The 16,647-nt window shown below is 36.4% G+C and overlaps 1 long non-coding RNA gene across 2 annotated transcripts in view; it reads right to left on the bottom strand.

Moving 5' to 3' along the window:
• Nucleotides 1-426: 426 nt before the first annotated feature.
• Nucleotides 427-16,647, bottom strand: part of LOC135294109 (uncharacterized) — a 95,064-nt gene continuing 78,843 nt past the window's right edge. Inside the window, exons 1-4 of one of the 2 annotated variants that reach the window (XR_010356264.1) lie at nucleotides 15,452-15,589; nucleotides 12,642-12,773; nucleotides 2,199-2,295; nucleotides 427-1,581 (exon numbers count right to left, since the gene is read on the bottom strand). This is a non-coding gene — a long non-coding RNA (uncharacterized LOC135294109). Of the gene's footprint in view, nucleotides 1,582-2,198; nucleotides 2,296-12,641; nucleotides 12,774-15,451; nucleotides 15,590-16,647 lie in introns of those variants that run through there. The other variant, XR_010356263.1, reaches the window with a different exon arrangement.

Here is a 16,647-nt window from a genome sequence, read left to right as displayed (position 1 = left end):
AAGAGTTGCATAGGAGTATAGCCATCCCAAAATTCTCCTCCTTTCTCATTGGGGAATATACAGAATGAGAAGAAAAGAATATGGCTTTACAGAGAATTGGTTCCTGTCACCCTGAGAGGCCGTAAAGTTTTCTTTTTTTTAACATTAAGACAATCAAGGTCATCAGGGTGGTGAGGGAAAAGGCTGTTGGTCTATTTCCTGCTGCAATCAAAGCTGTAATTTGCAATCAAATCTTCTTAATAGAAATAAAAGCGAGACTAGATTAGGATAGGTCACAGTGACCAGGTTGCCTGGCTGCTTTTTATCTTGTGTGACTTTGAGCAAATTACTTATCCTCTCACTATTCACCCAGCACTTTGTGATTCATAATGGGCATTATAACTGCAGCGACAAAAAAGCGACTCCAGCAATCACTTGTCATTTAGTTGGATTTTATTTTTTATAATGTATACACCAGACCTTGAGAACCCTGCCAGCAAACAGATTAATAACTTCATAATCCCAGAGCACTGTACAAAACTTATGATTTTTTTTCAACCAATTTCTGCAGAAGCAGGAATGCAGAGTGATGACTTTTCAACTGAGAAGAAACGCATGCCCTCAATTTTCCTTATAAGCCTCTCCAAAAGTGGGTTGTTTTCTCATAGCAAGTCCTGGAGTTCCACATATGTGGGCTATTTCTGGGCAACAGTAGAGAGATCTTCACAAATAAACATCATTATCCTTAGAAAGGAAAGATTCGGGAAAAAAATGCTACGCACTGGAGACGGCCCTCTCTGGCCTTTTTTTTTTCTTTTTTTTTTCTTTTTTTTTTTTTTTTTTTGTGGAAGTATGGTTTTGAAGGCTCCTGCTCTGCTTAGTGCCGCTATGTAGGTTCCTTCCCAGAGTGACTGATGCTCAGCTAAACATTCCACAGCCAGTCCCTGGAAGGGAAGAGCCTCCTCTGGCAGCCAGCAGGCTGTCACATCAAGCTGCTCCCACTCTGACAAGCCAAGCCGCTGCCAGCTGAGCATGTCATAAAGCAAGATAGGTGTCTGAGAAATCTCCTCCTCTGGAATCACCACTGGAAGAGCATTTCGGGTATGCTTTTGCCTTCAAACTGCATATCTCAAAGCAATAAGTGAAGCTAAAATCCAGACAGGGCATGACAGGAGCTGGATAGAAAAACACCTTTTTTGGGAACATACATGCATGATGTGATGCATAGAATACGATTCTCTTACATCTTTGCTTTCTAAATATTGAAATGGTATCCCTTTGTGCTTTATAGAATGGGGCTGTCTTTTATTTGACACCCAACTGACCCTTTGGAAGAAATAATTTTTGTTTCTGTCAGCATCCCTCACTAGGCATAAAGAAAAACAAGTGCAAGGATGACTGACTTTAATGTGTATGTCCTTCACTTATGCTATGGCAGTCCATGACATAGCTCCTAAAAGATTTCTCCATTCTGTTAAAATACAGATATAGTTAAAAGTATGCATCACAGATGAATTTAAAAAAAAAAAATCAGTCCTTTTCTGAAACAAGCAGTTTCTCTGCATGATGCTGTGGTCTCTGGCAGTCTGGATGGAGGAGGGCCTGCAAAATGAAATGAATCATCATAATTCTTATATTAAGCACGACTTCCTATGAGTGAAATATCTTGCTTCAGATGGCAGCAGTAAGAAAACAACCCACTTACCCTCCCCTTTTCATCCCCTCCAGAATTCTGTGCCTGTTTCCTTTATCATAGACAGAAAGCTAATCTGCACACAAAGACTCAGAGAAATATAAAATGTTTTTCCTTTTATAGGCATTTTACAATTGCAGAGGTCAGCTAAACACAATCTCTCCCTGATGGAAAGTCTGTTATCTTCCAGAACTGGCAAATTTGGGAAGAGGGCTGTACCTTCACCCAGTTTAGACAGCAACTGTTTACTGTGGGGTGTCTTGCCTAATTGCTGCATTAACTAACAAGCCTCCTCCCTCTCCTGCCAAGCGCCGCTGAGACCTAGGACTGATGAATATAGATGGTTTTCCTCTCCCTGCTTTCTGCTTGGTATACAATTCCTGCTCAGAAAGCAGACACGCTGACATTCTCAAAATCTTGCAGCTTTAGGAGCTCCTGTGATGGGAGGAGCAGCAGCTTTCCTCAAGCCACTAACATGGAGAGGTAATTACCATGCATACAGGGAAGAGCTGTAGGTCTGACTTACCAGGCACAAATGCAGGCATGTTCAATGTACAGCACAAACAAATCAGGACTGACTGCACATGCCTCAAAAATTGTCAATTTTCTCAAAAAGCCATGTCCTAGTGGGGATACAGAAAGATGTGTGACAGACAGGGACACATTTATGAGAGCCAGTTTTGTGAAATACCACTTTCTTTCCAAGCAGCAAATGACAGAAATTGTTGAAAAGACTTGCACTGTTTCTCTCTTCACAGATGTCTAGTTCCTGTGAGTAATATTTCTAGTAGGTTACTCAGTTTATATAAGCACAATACATTTGGAGCAAAAGACCAGGTCTTGAATGATAGAAAACAGGTTACTATTTTCATCACCTTCATGGTCCTCACGGCAAAGAAGTAACCAAATTATTTGTTTCACTGAGGAACAGTGCTGAGCCTTGCACTTTCTGCACAGCCATCTTTTTATTATTCATTAATATTTTTTAAGTTTTTCAGCTCAACACTGTCACTTCAGCCCTCCTAAAAAAAACAAATTTTTTTTTAAAATCCAGTATCAGAGATGCCTCTGTGATGATGTCAACCAAAAAAATGATTGTCCAGTTATGAATGCACCATTCATCTAAAAAAAAAAAGTTATGAATGCACCATTCATTTGGATACTTTCAATTTGTTCTTAAATCTTCAAATTTCATTGAATTTTGGCAATTTCAGTGAAATCTAGGAACAGTGATATATATATACATCTCCAAACTGCTCTTTCCTCAGATTTCCTAAGAAAATTTAATCATACCAGTGAGCTACTAATATGGTGGATGCTTTCCTTTGCCAATAATAAGCATATTCCCATTTACTGCCTTTACCATGAACATCCATGCTCAGTGAAGTTTCAGGAACTGATGTTTCAGGAACTCCACACTTTGGCTCCTGGGGGTTTCTCAGTGCCATGTCTATGATAGGATGAGGACAGGGTTATTAAAACTGGGCTGACTGAAGAAGTCTCAATAAGGACTCTTTCCTTGAATTGTCTTGCTTTTTTTATCTGAACTGGTGATTGTCACAGCAAGCTTCAGCCTTCTCAGTTATCTGGAGTACAACAATTTTTAAAACAGCTTTAAGAAACTGAAAACTATTCTTTTATGGCTGAAAGTATAAAGCTGTGTTATATTTGCTCAATTATCTTTTGAGCACACTCAGGTCTGAAACAGACAACAACTTTGCTGACATCAGATTGTTTGGGACCATTATTCCATGAGAAACATTTGGTGAAATTAAAATTTCTGAGGTTATATCGAGATTGTTCTCCTTGTAAAGGACTTGCACCCAGATTTGAGTATTTCATCCCATTTATCTCCTACCTTATATTAAATACTGATTTCTAGTATAGCTAGAATTTTTTAGTCTTCTGAATAACAGGCTACAAAATTAGATGTTACTTGCCATACTGCAAGTACTGTAGACATGGAGGCATCTCATGTGATAATACCCCCAAACAGGAACAAAAAGGATCAAGGGAAGTCAATAACATACAATAGAGATCCAGTGTTCTGTAATGAAAATCAATTAAAATCAAGCACACACATGCAAAACACAGACAAACACAAAAATAGTTATAGAAATTTATACTTTCTATGGAAAACATTGTCCATAATGACTTTTAACTGTGAAATAAATCACCACTTAAACCCATTATCAAAATATTTAATTTTGAGACTTTAAAGAGTTAATCTATTTAATATGCAAATTGCATGCTCATTATTGGGGTTTGATGAAGTACTTACATGCTTTTCTACCTTGGAAACAAAAATATAATTGAATATTTCTGTTAAAGAACATCTTTCTCACAACATTTCCAGTTCTTTCTTCTCCACAAGAAAAACAATTATATTATTTTTCAGTAGACACAGCTGCAAATGATGTAATTCAATAATTGCAGGACTGCACCAGAGAAGTCCAAAAGCACAAGTTGCTATAAATATGTTTACAGATATAGTGTAGACCACATATTACCTGCTTATGTACATGACCAGCTTATTTCTGGGTAAATGGTCATGGTCATTTTAACAAAAATGCATGTTAGATCACTAGGGTACCGGCAAGTTATATAAATGAGTGTTATAGTGAAATGTAACAAAAAGGGAAGTAAAACATCTGTACACCTCACGGCATTTAAAAGTGTGAAATATTTTCAATCCTTTTTTTCAAGTCAGTTGTTGATAAATTCAATTCACAGTCTTTTTCCATCTCTACATATGGGCAAAAAATGACAGTCAGAAATGCCACAAACCCATAATAAAATGTGCTTAAGTTTCCCTGCACTATATATTTTGGCATAATTTCTCAAAGGATTCCTGTTCCCATCATCCAAATAAAGATGTTTTTTTCTCAGCTCAGCAGAGTTATATCCAACAGAGTAGTGCCCGGGACCCAGTGAGCAAAGAATCAGATTGATCCTCTCTTGTGAAAGGTTTGAACTCATTTTTTAGGAGAAGACCATAACTTCAGTTGTGAGCAGACACTTGATACCCTTTTCTCCTTTTCCACTTGTAATTTAAAATAAAGGGCCTTGGCTGGATTAAAAAAAAAAATAAATAAATAAAAAAAAAAAAAAAAAAAAAAAAGAAAAAAAGCAGGACCAGCAGGTCAAAGGAGGTGATTCTTCACCTCTACTCCAATTTAAAGTACTGTGTCCAGCTCTAGACACAAAGTAAGAAGGACATGGACCTGTTGGAGTGGGGACAGAGGAGGTCATAGACATGATCAGAGGGCTGGAACATCTCTCCTAATGAAACAGAGTGAGAGAGGTGTAGTGGCTCATTCTGGAAAGAAAAGGCTCCAGGGAGTTACCTTATAGAATCTCTCCAGTGTGTAAAGGGAGTCTACAAGAGACATGGAAAGGGTTTTTTACAAAGGTATATAGTGATAGGACAAGGGGGAATGGCTTTAAAGTAACAGAGAAAAGGTTTAGATTAGATATTAAGAAGAAATTCTTTACTGTGAGGGTGGTGAGGCACTGGCACAGGTTGCCCAGAGAAGCTGTACATGTCCCATCCCTGGAAGTGTTCAAAGCCAGGCTGGATGGGACTTTGAGTAACCTGATCTAGTGCAAGGTGTCCCTGTCCATGACAAAGGGCTTGGAACGAAAGGATCTTTAAGGTCCCTTTCAACCCAAACCATTCTATGATTCTATACTTCCAGCAGAAAAAAACCACCAATTTTTCACCCCAATAAAAGTGACTCTGTGCAGCTCACAGTCAGGGATTCTTGTCCTTGAAAATGCCAGTTTTTAAGGCCATCCATCACAGTGACTCATCTTGCTGAAGGTGGTGATCTCCAGCATGTTGAACAGGGTTTTTGTGGATCCCATCCTCAAAGCTTGGAACTGATATCCTTGGAGGAAACCCCTGAGCTTGCTAGGACAAGTGTCAATGAAATAAACCAGCAATGCAGCTCTAAATTCTATCTATATACATGGGGCATGTTCAGTGTCCAGGACTGTGCTGTTTTAAATGTATCTCTTTACAAAATAGCTACCTGAACAAAATTGATATAAAATCTGTATGCCCATTAATTCTTAGAGACAAAAATAATTGTGAAAACTTGCATGAACACTCGCTTATGAAAGTTAATTTCTCACAAGACCTGACATAAGTTTTCAAAAATGTTGGTGTTAATTTTAGTGCAGAATAATTCAGAAAAAATTACCAAGAACACAAAAAATTCTTAATTCATTGCTTGCTTATGGATAACCTTGTCACACAGGGTTTCTTACAGTATGGAAAATACACGGTGTACTTAATTTCAAGAAAATTTATTTATTCTGTAATCTGACATGGTGATATTCAGAAGTCAGCAGTGTGGGGAGAGCTGATTGAATGCTGGTGATTTCCTTGTTGTTTCCAACTTCTTATTATAAAAAGGTACAATTTATTAAATATACTGCATAAGTATTCTCTGTGGATAAAAATGCATTAAAATTTCTGCCTTAAGATATCTGGTCCAAATTAAGAATAATTTTAAAATCCATTGATTTCATATGAAGTGTCATTTTGCAACTGATTTTGATCTGCATCATAGATTTTAAAGCTAGAAGGCCCAATATAATAGTTCAAACTGACTTTCTATCATAAAATACAAACTTTTCTCCCAGTGAATACAGGGAGCTTTGATTGAATGAAAACTAATACTTTTAAAGCCTAGACCATGCTAATCTAATGTTTTCTTGTGCTAATGTACTGCACCTCTCAATAAATATTTCCATTGTCTAATTACTCATGAAGATGTTATTTCCCGTTTGAATCTACCACAGTTTTATTTCCAGCCATTTAGCCTAGATTTTTTTATGATCTTCAAGATCAAGACTGAGCTTTCAGTACATTTTTCCTAAAACTTTTGCAGCTGAAAACTTCTCAGCAAACATAACCAAAGACATCTTTGTTAAATTTATTGAAAATATAAATGTGGTTTATTGTCTCATAGAATTCTCCTACCAATATTATCATATCAATCTAATTTTTCAGACTGTTTATACACCAATGCACAAATCTTATTATTTCTTTTGTCTTTCTTCTTCTTCAACATTGCTTTGTTTTGAAATAGTTTATATACTTCAATATAGAGTTCTGGCATTGGTTGTATTTTTCATTTTTGTTGTAGTGGAGCTAATATAAAACGTAATCTTCTGCTAACACTTATCTAAGGAACCAGCTGCTTTATTAGGCAAAGCAAATCCTAAAATGCAGCTTGCTGTTTTCCTATTCTAACTAGTTAAATATGTAAATACAGAAACTCCTAGAAACAAAGACCTGAAATATTATTTCCATTCTGAGAATAATTTAATCTAAAATTGTCTTCTGCCTCCTCTGTTTTGCTGTTATGCCAATTATAATATTTACACAATTTTTACATTTTAGATACATCCTCCTTTTTCATATTAGACTTTTTCAAAATTATTCAAAAAATCATCTAACAAGTTCTCATGATGAATTAAAAAACAAAAGAATGGGGGGGATTCAAAATTTTTTTCAGTTCAGTTTCTCTTTGTATTATCCTATGTTTTCTTATGGGAATTTTTTTTTTCTTTCTTTATAACCAGCCTATTGTTTTTCTCATTCAGTCCTTTTTATTTATCTTGCATAACCACTTAAAAAATTTCAGTAGTCCTTTATTCATTCAGCAGAAATATTTACTCCTTTAAAAGAAAAATTGTCTTATCCTGTATGCACTGCGTCAAAGCTTCGGTTCTGTTAATTTTGAAGACATGACATTTCTTGATAATCTTTACATTAAACTAGTTTGTGGTGGCATTTTGAAGTACTCATTATCCTGTCTGACGTCTTGACAGCACTAGCCTTTAAATTGGCTTCAGCTTTGGTATTAAATGGTATTCAAGTGGGTGACTTTGGTACATGCTGAAAGTTTAATAGATCTACACAGTTAATTCATCAGAATTACATGCATATGAAGGACATAGTTCCTCAGCCAAAACTTTTTTCCTATTTTCAAATAATATCCATTGAAATTATATTGGGATTTCATCCATTACGAACTCATACTTTGAAAAACTCAATTTTTGTTCCTTACTTCAAAATAGATTTTTGCGTATGACTTGCACGTAATTCTCATTACCTTAGCACATTAAACTCCAGGATTTTATTTACTTGTTTAACAATCTGCTAGCAAAACCAGTTCTAGAAATTCTATAATTCACTAGAATGAGCTAAAAACATCAAAGGTACAAGATGATAAAACCCCATAAACCTGGTTTCCTATGAATACTAAAGGCAGATGGACATTCAAAAGGACTGGCTCTCACCTGCAAAAATTACACCAATTGTGTTGATCTGAAAGGGCACTAAAAGTTGTCACAGGTACACTAATTTTTCAGCTACTTTGGGCTCTCAAAGCTGTGTCAGAAGCATAAACATCTGGCCCAATAAGTAACAACCACTCTCCAGCAGACTGCCTTCTGGAAGTTAGTCACACTGAGAGCTAGACCACAGCTATCACCCTCTTTTGTCATTATCCTCCAGTTCATTCAGCTCCCATGAAGAGCAGATGAACCAACAGAGTTGGTAGTTATTCTTCCACCTCCACACTAGGCACAAATACTCTGACCTTTCACCAGAGAAAATAAAAAGATATTCTCTTTTCTCAGATGGAGAAAACAACAAGTGAATACACATTCTTGATGGAATATTCTTCAGCAAGATATAAATGTACTTTAAGCTTAACATTAGAAAATAAGACTGCAATGAATTCATAATTCTCAGGATGATTATTTATGAGAATGAATTTATTTGACAGAGAAGAATACAAAATCTATTAATAAAACACCTTTGACAGGGAAAAGTAATAATTCCAGAGTATAAAATTTCTTTTCATCTGGTGTTTGTTTAATCACAGGTTTTGGCTGCAGCAGAAGAAAGCACTGATGATATAATTTGATACTTTTCTTCTCCAATCTTGTCTCTGTTGAAAAAAAGATGATTTGATATTTGGATTTTAACTGAAATGTCTCAAACACAGGATGTTTTATAGATGTGCATTTTCATTAACTTTGATGGCCTTGTTCTCAATTTATGGTGCCATGAGCTAAACCCAAAGCTCTTCTAACTTGAATGAATAACAGTAGAAACTTTGAAAACTGCAAATGCCACAATATCCTTTCAGAATGCACAACTTATTCTGAACCCTAAAAAACTCCTCCCTTTTAATTCTCTTGTCATTGGAACAGAACTTGATGTTCCTACCCCTCCCTTTTTCTGCCTTTTCATTTTTTCTTTCCATTTAAGGACTGCTCTTCACCCAGAGGGTGGCTGGGCACTGGAACAGCTCCCCAGGGCAGTGGTTGCAGCACCAGCCCGACAGAGTTCAGGAAGTGTTTGGACAATGCTCTTGGGCACATGGTGTAACACTTGAGGTGTCTGTGCAGACCTCTGTCCTGTGCAGGGCCAGGAGCTGGACTCAGTACTTCCAACTCAGCACAATCTGGGATTCTGTGAGCCTCCTCTAAAGTGTACTATCTATATTACCTTTCATCCTCTCAGACACTGCCACTTCCCAATCTGACCCATAGGGTTCAAAATCTGCAGTTCTGCCGTATCACAGATGGACCTTGTTTCCTTGCTGCTGTGTAACCCTTTGTCAGTCTACCCACCCTTTTCTGCCAAATCTAGGTTTTCTGTGTATGTGTTTCTGCAGATTGAAAAGAAGCCTGATATAGTTGGAGCAGCTTCATTATTTTAATTACAATATTGAACAATGTAGTGTCACTAAAGAAAGCATATCTCTTATCATTCAAAACTAAATCATGCTCTGAATATTTTCACAAAAAATCAAGTGAAATTAAATGCTGGCTATATTTCCATTACATTTATGTGTATTTATATTCTTTTTCCCCTTACATAAAGGAAAAAAATACTTTAGAGAACATAAATTTTGCTGACAACTGATTATTCAGTTTCCCCCCTTTCCTTATCTTTTCACATCATGAATATTTCTAGCGCTGTCTTCAACACATTCCTCTCACAAGTACTGTCAGTCCGATTTAAGAAAAGAAGGCTCTGTTCATCTCCATCACCCAGAACTATACCATACTCTTTTATACCATAAAATATACTCTGTGGGATTCATAAACTCATAGAATGGCTTGGTTTGGAAAGGACCTTAAAGATCATAAGGGACACCTTCCACTAGGCCAGGTTGCTCAAAGCCCCATCCAGACTGGCACTGAGCATCTCCAGGGATGGAGCATCCACAGCTTTTCTGAACAACCTGTTCTGGTGCCTCAGCACCCTCACAGTAAAAAGGTTCTTCCTGATGCCTAATCGAAACCCTCTGATTGTAGATGTTTTATCTTGCAGCAGAGAGCAAGCATTTAAGTGCAAGACTACAACAAGTATCTTAATACACCTTAATATTATGATCCAAAATATCTGCATATGCCCCTCTTGTTTATGTGATTTTTTGTGAAAGTTTGCTTAATAAGGAAGGACAGACAGATAAACAACACCTTCTAAAAAAAGTCCCTGTTGAGAAGCCCTTTCTGCAGTGTTATCTTTCCAACCCCCAAGCAGGGCAGAAATTTTTTAGCAGAAATGGTGGAAAGGGAGGAAGGGTGTAACTTATACATAATAGTGCTCTCCTTTTTTTTTTTTTTTCCCTAAGAGTTTAAAAAGCCTAATTTTGGACTGTTGGGAACATACTGTTATAATACTGAATCTTTTGCAAAATTTTAATTCTTAAGTAAGTATAAGAATAGAAATAAGGAAAATGCAAATCAAGACAATTCATAAAGGAAGACAAAGAGAGGCCAAAGAAGCAAAACGGCATGGACTGTTCTCATCAGGTCCCATCAGTGCTTTTGAGAGCAGTGTAGTTGTATTTAAAACTACAAACAATTTACCTTGTCAACAAAGATATATTTTTTCTCCTTAAGACCCAGAAAGAAACAAAAAGGTAAATCAAAGAGCAGTCTGAAACTACCTTATTTTTGAGTGTTAGACGTGCTATTACATATTTCTTACTGCTCATTTAAAACAATGCCTTTCTCCTATTTAAGCTATTAGATCACCTTCTTGAATCATAACCCCTTTAATTTCAGACACTCATTCCTTTAGTGAGACCAGTAACTTTCCTTTTATTGAATCATGCCTTGTATTTGACTAATGCAAACCTTTCAGCGAGACATCTAGCTTTGATTTAAAAATAGCAGAAGATATGCCATTTCCCTTACAAAAACTCCCCAGGCTTAATCACTGTCATTGTTTGAGATTCTGTCTCTTGCTTTCAGCTGTCAGCTGCTAAATTATGGAGGCACTCAGGATGGTAGTCTGTGTACCCCAGCGAAGCAGCCTCTCTCTGGGCTTTGTCTCCAGAGACAGGACCCTCATGGGGATAATTCAGAGCACCAGAAGTTTGCCTTCTGCTCTGATTGTCCCCATGAGCATACTATGCAGATGGGATAAAAAAGCTTTTAGAAGCAAGGCATATTTCACACCCATATTTTTCCATGGAGGTACATGTACTGTGTAATCAGGCTGTTTTTAATGAGAAAAACTGTTGAACTACTTATGCACAACTTCTCTCTCACCAATCCAGGGACTATTTATTTGGATTTTCATTAATTTTTTAAATTTGGTTGGTACAAGAAAAACCCGTCTTATTGGGTTATCTTATTTTTTCATTTAAATGAGGAATCATCATATTTCTACAAAGAGGTGACTTTATTCTTCTTATTGTAGTGCTACTTCCAATCTCTTTATCTAAACATTCAAGACCCAAAGCCAACTTTCTTGTTTAGGTGTTTCTTTTGTTTGGTTTTTTTTTTGGTTTTTTTGGGTTTTTTTTCACCAGAAGCACAGTGAGGTCAAAATTACTTTTTTTTGAGTCAAAATTGCTTTCAAAATACTGAATTTTTGTCAGAGAGGCAAGGCACCATCAGAGGTGACATCATGAAATCGCTTACATTAAGGCCAAAGGGATTGCTTGATGCTACATCATACAACACAAATCCATGTTTTTAAAAATATTCCTCATTCCTACATCTTTTGCTTGCTGCGTGTAATGTCTAACTCATCTTCCAGTTAAGATATTCCCATATCTAATCTGCACATTCACTGATGGGAATTACAACAACTATTCTTTTTTTCACATTTGCTGTACATTGAGGACAATGTAACAACACTTTCTCCTTTTTATCCTCCATTAGTTTCATCTTTTCCAAACTAGATTGCCTTTTTTTTTCTTTGTTTTTTTTTCTTTCCTAGGTTCCATTCTTTGGAATGAACCTGATTTCTCTCTTGTTCCCTTGTCCAACATATGAACCTGTATGCAAAGTAGAGTGCCCAGAGGTGGACACAGTACTTTACCCAAAATCACTCTGCTGCCAGGTACATGTGAATGGAAATTACTCCTTCTTGCAGTTTATGTTGATGTTACTATTACCTGGTCTGAAATATTACTTTTTTTAAAGTTTGGGGTTTTTTTTTGTTTTGTTTTGTTTTGTTTTTTTTTTTTTTTTTTCTTGTTTGTTTGTTTTGTTTTTTTGGAGGGGGTGGTTTTTTGGGGAGTTTTTTTTTGGTTTTTTGGGTTTTTGGTTTTTTTTTCTTTTTACAGCAGCCTTATATTTCTGACTCTTACTCTCTCACTCAGTTTCTGGCAATTTTTCCCAGACCCTTTACTAGAGTGATCCTGCTGAGACAACGAGTCCCAGTTTTGCCTTTTTGCATTCCATTTCTCTTCTCTAACATGCAGCACTTTGCCGTCGCCTGCACTACTTTATTCTTGTTGACATCAAACCATCTGTCTAATTTAGCACAGACATTTTGAATTTTCATCGTGTCATTCAGTATTTGTGAGGCAGGAAGCCATCCATAAATTTTACAAATCAGTCCTAATGAGAGGTCAAAGCCATTAACAAAACTATTCCATAATACCACACCAAGACAGACCTCCCTGGTACTTACTGGAAATGTCCTTTTTCTCTGACAGGGAACAGCTGGTAAACAGTCTTTCAGTATGGCGCAGAATGTCCTGTTTCTTATGTGCTTTTCAGGCAATCACCCATTTTACTTTAATAGAGATTTCATCATACAGATCTAGAAGACAAACAGAAAGGAATAAGGCACCATAAATAGTATAGCAAGATAGGAGTAGAATATTTACAATATGTATCAGCTCACAGTTAGTTTTACTTTATTACAGAAGTGCTGTTCCTGTAATAAAAGCAATGAAAAGGTATGAAAGCAATTATAGAAAGAGTGTGTTTTCCAGTTACTACTATATTATGAGAAAAGTAGCACTGCAGTAGAAAAAAAATTAAAAGGTTATCAAAATTACCCATATTGTAGCTGTACAGGAATTATCTACAATTTCCATTTATTTTATCAAATGTCTGGAATATAATCAGTTCCAGCCTCAACTTGTTCATTTTTGCTTTATGGGCTGTCAGAGTACCCAGAATTTCAAAACTAGTTTTTTCTCAATCATATGCATATCTCTGGAGAGAATGAAAATGACATTATAGCTAATATTGTTTCTTTCAGGCTAAAACTATTCCTGTGCAAAATCAGCATAAAGTAAATGCAACATTGAAGCAGTAATAGATCCTGTTTGCCTAAACACAAAAAAATATGGTTAGTTTAAACTTTCTTGTGAAAAGAGCCAGAGATGTATTATAAACAAAAGTCTACAAATATTACTATAATGGACTTCATAGCTGATTTGGGGAAATCATAATGGTCATAATGAAGTCATAACCCAGGCCTTGGTTTGTTTTAGCACATCTTTGTGTATCTATTTTTTGGAAATGATGAACCATGCCAGTAGAAATTTATTTTTTCAGTTTCTCTGGAAGAATAGTGAGTGAAACGCACATTACAGGTTCTAAAATCTGTTTTAACAAAACATCACTTGCACAGTTTTCCACTGGCATAATTTTTTCCTTCAGTGTGTGTCGTCATGTTTTTGTAAAAAGGTATCTAAAGAAAACCCTGAGCAAACATACTTGTAACACTGTTCTAATTTGCCAAATTGTCTAAATCAACATCTTTCTTGATTTTTATTTTAATTGCAAAGAAAATTTCTTTTTATAAATTTATATCTTTAGTTTACATTTAACAAATAAACTAAACATCTTAGCATTGTCAAATGTTACCCATGTCATCCCCAGTTTATTCTGTTTATATGCACACATTCTTCTAAATAATTGTCCAAATGCAATTATATACACCAGTTTTATATTTGTTATGGTTTTATATTTGTGCATATAGAATTTATAATCATATAATTAAGAGAGGGAGAGAGAGAGAGAGAGAGTGTGTGTGTGTGTGTGTGTTTGTGTTGGGAAATAATGACTTAGACTGAGAGCAAGGCAAGAATTACATGGCTGGCTGGCTTGGTTTTTAGTGAGTAAGAATAAGGAGTAGTATGCAGAATTGCTGAAGGGGTAAAGAATTTGGAGACAGAAATTAGACCTATGACCACTTTGTGAATTCAAACATATCAACACAAACTGCATGCAATCAGTACAGGATAAGATCCTGATGAACAGATAAAATCTGCTTACACCTGCTTTGAAAAAATACGAAATCAATGAAACTAAGAATGTTTTTTGTCTAAAGGGATACTTTGATTTTAGAAAATTAAACAGTGAAGAAAAACATCTTAGGCCTATGCTGTCAACGTGGAGATGAGATATCATAAATCTGCTGTCTGAAAAACTAGCATAACTATGGTTACTGCTTTATATATTGTTGCTATATATTAATGTACCACCAGGTTATAAAAATATACACAGCAGTCAACTAGAGATTATCTTCTTTGGCTGATTTTCTAATCTGAAAAACAAACTACTCTGACATCAGTATGGTCTAAAGAGAATATAATGTGAAAATGAACTGAGTATTTGCTCCCAGAAAAAGGTGCTGTTTTAAAAGAATTTGAGATCCATTTACTAATAATAATCATAATTACTATAACAATCATAGCCTGATTAGCTTTAATAAAAGATATTTTATTAATTCATTTCAGTTAGTTGCTTAGATCAGTCTCAATATTAAAGTGTAATTATAGTATATGCCAGGTGAATGCCACTCTCTGAAATTAATTACCATGGAGATGGCCTCATTATAATCTATGATAAGAGTTCATTTATTTTTGAAGAGCTATGTGTTTCCATTAAATGTGAATCTAGAAGACCTTAAAGTAAATAATTAAAAGGCGAGGTGTCCTTTTACAGAGATCTTTAAGAAAAACAGAAGAATAAAATTCTACCTAAAGTGGCATGACAGATTTTCTCTAAGAATGAAATCCCAGTTTTGACAGTTGGATTATGCCACCCTCCCTGTGCAGAGAAATAACTTTATTGGCTTCTGTCGTTTCTCCACTAAGTACAGTGATCAGTACAGACTCTTCTCTCAGTGTTCCTCCGGTAAAAAGCTGATGATCAGAGCCTAAACAATTGCCTACCGGGATTTCTCTAAAGTGCAGGTTAGATTTGATGAACACACAGAGGAGAAAACTCCTGGTTAAAATACTTACTGCCTCTACCAACAAAAATACTGGAAAGGTATTCTATTACTGTGAATAGCAGTTTTTGCTAGCTGGCATCTGAATATACTGAGAGCTATAGCTCACATATACTCTACCTCATGTAAATGTCCAGCCAATACCTAAATATTAGTTCCTTAGTAAAACAATATTTGTGAAGGCATGTTAGTGTAGCCAGTGAAGGAATAGTGCTTTAAGAGGTCTTCTCAAGAGCATCTTTACCTACATTTAAATGCACAGGACCTCCCTTAGGAAGTGATCAGGTACAGTTTCCTCTCCACCTCCGTTGTCAGTACAGAAGTGCGTGTGCTTGCACCAGAAGAATTGTTTTATCAGGCACTTGAGATGAAGACATGTGCCAGTGGTGTCACCTGGGCAGGAAGTGCAGTCACTGAGAGACTTCATAGCAAATTGCTTCTGGAGTGTCACTGCCCTGGCCTGGTAAAATGAAGAAAAAGCCACATGTCTCCAAACAATTCCACGAAACTCTGGTATAGCAATGACATCTGTCCCTTGTCATTTTGTTTTATTAACTAGCACTCCAGGGATCAGTGAAAAATAGAAATATCAAATCACATGGCAGTTAACTTCCTAAGGTACATGTGACTTCCAGACACTGAGGTCTAATCTCTGAGGGTTATTTTTAGGAAAGTAAGGTACCTAGAAATGCACATAGGAAGATTTCAGAAGGACTTACCATTACAGACCTTTCTGAAAACTGTATTTACACACCTGAGCATGCGGTGTGTTTTTCAGTGCACATGAAATCTGTTAACTTAATAGAGAGAACTGGTGAGAGTAATTAGTTGCTTATTCACTGGCTGGAGGACTATGCAGTCCTGGAATAATCCAGGCTGGAAGGGATCTCAGGATGTCTCTAATACACCCTTCAGCTGTGATCAGACCAAGCTGCTCAGTGTTTTTACGTAACTGAGTTTTGGGCATCTCTGGAGACTGCACAGTGTCTTTGGCTGACCATCTCCATGCGGCAGGAAAAGCTTCCCAGTTTAACTTAGCGTACTCTGAACATCAATTTATGAGTTTGTGTCCACTGCGTCTTCTTGTCCCTTGCTCCACTGCAGAATGCCTGGCTTCATCCTCTCAGTACTGGAGGGCTCCTAAGTCCCCCCAAATCACTGTTCTTGAGGATGAATAAGCCCAAATCCTTCATCCTCTCCTCATAGAAAAAAAAGAATTTCCAGCCCTCAACAATCCTGAGCTTGTTGACCTCCCTTGAGTTTGGATCTTTCTTGTGTTGGGATCCCAAATATAGATGGGTTATTAAGGTGTATGATTTCCAATATTTCTGTCTGAGATCAACTTTACTGCCACAGGGCAATCGAGTATTTTCCAGTTCTTTGCTCACAACACTAGAGCTGACCTACATAGCACAAATAAGGTAATGCCTAAAATGCCACTATA

This window comes from Passer domesticus, chromosome 2 (assembly GCF_036417665.1).
Source record: "Passer domesticus isolate bPasDom1 chromosome 2, bPasDom1.hap1, whole genome shotgun sequence".
Taxonomy (NCBI): Eukaryota; Metazoa; Chordata; class Aves; order Passeriformes; family Passeridae; genus Passer; species Passer domesticus.
Note: the sequence above shows the minus strand (reverse complement) of the source record. Positions and strands in the feature narration are given on the sequence as shown.